The following is a 5930-nucleotide window of genomic DNA, read 5'->3' as shown; positions in this document are numbered from 1 at the left end:
CTAAAAAACTCACATTTTTAAGTTTAACTAGCAACTTTTCAAAAGTGTTACACAATGAACTCTCTAAATCTCACTCTATTCTATTTAAATATAGTTTTTATTCTATCAATATTGTCTTTTATTCTCAAAAGCACCCATGTGGAGAGAAAGAGATCAGAGAGGGGGAGGAGGGAGGAATAAATATAAAAATAAGATAAAGAGGAGTGATTGTTTCTCAGTACAAATCCTTATAATAGAGAATGATAAGAGAGCTTGATAAATGAAAGTTTCTTTAAATTTTACGTAAAATTTGGTTAAACATCACATTTGGAGAGGATTGTGGATGCTCATAGCCTATATATACACTATTCACATCCTTTGCCCTCCCCCTCCCAAGAAAGAAAAACCAAATGCTAAAACAAATTTGAAAAGAGACAAAAATAAAAGCAAATGTTATAAATTAAAGAGATTAAAATAAGAAAATACTATGTTGTTGAGTATATGTGTGAGTGTAAAAAAATAAAGTCCCACTGGAAAATATATATATATATATATATATATATAAGAAGTGTGAGTAGCTAAAATAGCATTGTTGGGTCCAAATTCATGGGCTTAAGTTTTTGGGTTGTGTGGTACTGTTTTAACATGATATATTATGAGCTCACTAAAAAAGACTCCCCAATGTATTAATCTCGCAACAATTGGTATCAAAATGAAGTTTAATTTCTTGGAACGGGTGTCTAGATACGTTTGGTTTGGAGTTGTGTCTACTCCCGTAACTCTTGTATGCGTGATACTCTTAGAAATGTAAAAAGACTTATAAGCGAAAGGGAGTTGAGCTAATGTGTTGATGGACTCAAACATAAATGTGAGATTGTTAAGTATATGTGTGAGTGTAAAATAAAAGAGTCACGCATTAAAAATATGTAAAAAGTGTGAGTGGTTAATATAACATTGTTGAGCCCAAACCCATGAGCTTAAGTTTTTGAATTATATGGTGTCTCAACATGCTAATATATTATAAGCTCACTAAAAAGACTCCACAGCCAAAGTACTAATCTTGCAACTTATATCTCTACCAAAAGCTAAAGTAAAATAAATTTTTTTTTGCATGTTGCTGAAATTTAATCTTTACTAACCCATTTACCCATTTGCACAACATGCAAAATAGACCTCCATTGTAACAACTCTATGTTCTTTCGTTATTTAGTAGAAAACATGAGTGGAAAGAACTTGCCTGGAGTTGATCTTTGGGTATTGCAATGTGCAACACAGTGTTGCCTTCTTCATCTTGCCAATTCAACAATTTTCTCCCCATTGAAAAGGCATCTTTGAACCAAGCCCGCCGTAGCCATCCTAGCAAGAGCTGAAAAGCATCAAATTTGTTGTTTGTCAAGGCAATGTGCAGAACAGTCTCTCTTCGAATTGTCACATCTTCAATAGACTCGGGACAGACTCTTAGAAATGCAACTAAAAGATCAAGATGCCCTATTTGAGCTGCATAATGCAAGGGAGTTATACATTCCTAGGAGAGTGATTGTGAGGCTGAAGAGTACTAATTAATGTATATCCATCATCAAAAGAGAAAAAGAAGAGTACTGATGCTGCTACTACGAGGGAGGAAGATTGGCGCAAGCTCCTCTTTTATACGAATGTGAGACTAGTTAACAAATGCCAACTGACTCTTTTTTGGGTTTTATTTAAAAAATATATATATATTGGTTAAGGTATACGGCTGAGTAATTCTAGAAGTCTCTCTTAAGTCCCTTCAAGAATGATGTGGCTATTAAAATCATCAATTGATCAAAATCTAATAATGATCAATCACAAACTCAATGATGATTTTAATAGCTACATCATTCTTGGAAGAACTCAAGAAGAACACAAGATAGACTTGTAGCATTACTCATACGACTTACACATATAATATTAGTATTGATTGGGACCTAATATTTTATAAGTGCCGTCCCCCGTAGAAGACGAGAAGGGGTCCATTACCCACCTAACATACGCATGATGTTGGTCTTAATCTGAATGGATCAAAATGAAACAAGGCTTGAATTGAAACGTACTGTTTAAATCACTTCTGAAAACAAACAAATAAATAAAAGCATAGTTTCATTCGCACCCTACAACGCTGTTTTTTAAGCCAAAATTCCACTCATTTCTCATCCTCCAACATTTCGCCAAAAAAAAAAAACCCTGCCAAGCTCATTATTTTCTCTCTATTTTCTGTTTCAACAAAAAAGACAGAAATTTCTTATTACTTGGGCGGTAGGACTTCCTACAACTCAGCTTTTAAAAAGTGAAACATGCACGTGTTCTTTAAGCATGTAAGAAACACACGTCGCTTTTTTAGTGCCTGGGTTGTAGGAACTATAACCCAATTTGTATGAAATTTATGCCCTTTAAAGAAAGAGTCGGTAAATTTGTTAAATTATTGATTAAGGCTCAATTTGTTTATGGGTAAAATGATTTCTTGAAAATGTCCTTCATATTTTCGAGTGTTTGATGCGACAGAAAATAATTGTCAAAGAAAAATATTTTTGGTTTGATCGAAAAATTAAACCTCTTTAATTTTTGAAAAATTGGTTCCTTTTTCGATTTTGCACATCTTATTCTTAGATTGATAAACCTAATCAAGACGTCTCTGGGACCCCGTTAGGACCCGATCGGGACATTGCCAGGACATTGCCGGGACATCGCCAAGACCCAATTGAGACTTGACTAGGACCTTGTCGAGACACCGCTGAAACCCGATGAGGACATTGTTAGGACTCACTGGGCACCGTTGGGACCTGCTGGAATTCATCGATACTCGACTAGGACACTGTAGGGACAACATCAAGACCCCACTAAGACCTGACTAGGACATCATCGAGACCCGGTTAGGACTCACCGAGACACAACTGGGACCCATTCATACCCCACCAGGACCTAGTTAGGATATTGTTAGGACATGGCCAGGATACTGTTAGGACCCAATTAGGACCTAGTTGGGACCCGCCGAGACTCGACTGGGACACTGTAGAGACACCATTGAGACCCGATTAGGACACCACCAAAACTCGGTTGGGACTCGCGTGACCTGGCCAGGTCACTGCCAGGACCTAATCGAGACATTTTCATAATTTAAAATTTAATATGATTGATATATATATTGTGATTTTCCGTACCCCTAACACCAAAAAAATGATTTCCAATAAATTATTTTCAGGAAAATGTCTTTCGCTTTTCTGACGGGAAACATTTTACGTTGAAACAAACAGAGCTTAAATGATTCAATTCATCATTTTTTATAAGTTTAAACTCTTGATATAAGTTGTAATTTAACATGATATATATTAGGCTATGAGTTTGAATCATGCATGTTTCTGTCACTAATTAATCTATCATTTCAATTAAATTTTTCAAATATTTTACTTGTTGAACTTCACCTTATCAATGAAAGGTTTGAACCTACACATAAAATATATATATATATATATATATATTAAATTATTAAATTTATCATTTTTTATAAATTAAAATTTTTTAGACAAGTGTGTTTATAAAAAAAATAAAAAATAATATACGATGGTGCCTGAGTAACAACCACAAAGCACAGCCCATGACGAATGCAATCTCATATTCGTCGACTTTATTGTTAGTGTAGTCAATGTAAACACACTTGTTATTAGCCATCGCATCGTTTTAAAAAATCGGACACAAGTATATGCTTTGGATATTTGAATTTTCAAAATTTGCTATTCTGTCCCTGTTCTGATTTCAATTTTTTATATCATGTTAACATTGTTTCAGACCGTCCATGACGAGAAATGATGTGACAAGTTCTGCCGTTTTTTATATTTTCTAGAACGTCCAATAACCAGAAATGATGTGACAAGTTTGCTAACATGAGTATCTCGGCTAGGATTGCCGTTCTGTTCATGATGTGGAGCTAGGATGTCGTTTTTGGGGGCAAAATTAAAATAAAAAAAGATTATATATATATATATATATATATATATATATATATATAACTTAAAATAACTTAAAATGAAATAAGAACGAACAATGTGAACTTATCCTAGACGAAGACTAACAACACCAATAATCTCTTACAGTACTGGGTCAATAAGTTAACAACTATACCATTGCTTATGCTTTTCTTCTCACAGTTTTTTTCCTCCTAGTTTTAGGGTCAATTTAAAATTGCATTACAAAATAAATCTTTTAAAGCGAGAACAAAGTATTATTTTAAATTTTTACTAAAAGTACATTTTAATTGAGAGTAAAAAAATTAACGAGAAGATATACATATTACTCCTTCCTCATAGGAAAAACAATTCACAAAAGACATGCAATATCTTGTTGGTGGTTGTTGTAACAGTCACCTTACATGCAAATATGCAATGATGTGCCCTTCCGGAGGAGTTTGGCAAGATAACTATACTTCGTGGGCGCAACAATCACGGATTTAAGCTTTTTTATTATACTTGCGGTTTTAAATCTTACATCCTTTGCTGTAACGGTCTTTACCTGATATTCGTCATCTTCTCTGGTGGTTTTAGAATTGGACTGTATGTTCAGCATACCCCTTTATATCATATCTCTGTGTTTTATCTTGTCATTGTGGATCACAGCTCTAATAACCATTAATGGAAGTCCTCTGACGATTTTTTAGTTCATTTTTTCCCCTCTGCTGATTGTGTGTTTGGAAGGGATTGTGAGGCTGGGACGAAGAAAACTTGTCCATCCCTTTCTTCCGAAAGTGAAAGTGCATGACCCGACTCTTACATGGATCGGCAGGATTTCGCTAATCCCCCATGCAGGGAAAGTAATCATGGATTAAACCCCTCTTTCAACTCCCTGTTTTTAATAGTACGTGCTTTGCGACAACATTTTGCCTAATAATCTATCTCCTCCCATGAACTCTTGCTAGTCTTTATTATTGCTTCATACTCATGATTCTCCTCCTTTATTGCTATTCCCTTTCATTTTCAATCATAACTCCATCTTCATTTAATAAACGTTGGTGGTAAAGTTTGTCCTGTTTTCATTGCTTCTAATTGTCACACTACAAGAAAGTTGCTCATTAGGGGCGACTTATTAGGGGCGACTAAAAAGTCGCCCCTAATAGTTACGTATTAGCGTCCATCTACTAGTGGACGCTAATAATGGGTCGAAAATTGGACTATTAGCGTCCACTGTAAAGTGGACGCTAATAAGTCGACCCTAATATACGCGCGGGAATTATCCAAGGGGCGGGAAAAGTTTAAGCGGCAAAAAAAAAACTTTTAGGGTCGATAATAGTCGACCCTAATAATTAACAAATAGCGTCCACTTAAGTGGACGCTATAAGCTGGAAAAAAAAAAAATCACATAAAAGCTCAATAGGGTCGACTTTCATCGTCGACCCTAATAGTTAGTTATTAGGGTCGACAAAAGTCGACCCTAAAGAGTCAGTAGTCAATCTAAAGAATCGGTAGTAAATCAAAAATAAAATAAAAAATTAAAATAGATAACTAATAGCGTCCACTATAAGTGGACGCTGAAGATACCTCATTAGGGTCGACTTTTAGAGTCGACCCTAATGCTTATGTATTAGGGTCGATAAAAGTCGACCCTAAAGAGTCCGTAGTAAAATAAAAAATAAAAATAAAAATAAAAATAGATAACTAATAGCGTCCACTCTAAGTGGACGCTGAAGATACCTCATTAGGGTCGACTTTTAAAGTCGACCCTAATGCTTATGTATTAGGGTCGACAAAAGTCGACCCTAAAGAGTCGGTAGTAAAATAAAAAAAAAATAAAAAATAAAAATAGATAACTAATAGCGTCCACTCTAAATGGACGCTGACGATACCTCATTAGGGTCGACTTTAAAAGTCGACCCTAATGCTTATGTATTAGGGTCGACAAAAGTCGACCCTAAAGAGTCCGTAGAAAAATAAAAAATAAATAAAAAA

Source organism: Corylus avellana, chromosome ca3 (genome assembly GCF_901000735.1).
Source record: "Corylus avellana chromosome ca3, CavTom2PMs-1.0".
Lineage (NCBI taxonomy): Eukaryota > Viridiplantae > Streptophyta > Magnoliopsida > Fagales > Betulaceae > Corylus > Corylus avellana.
This window is presented reverse-complemented; position numbering follows the sequence as displayed.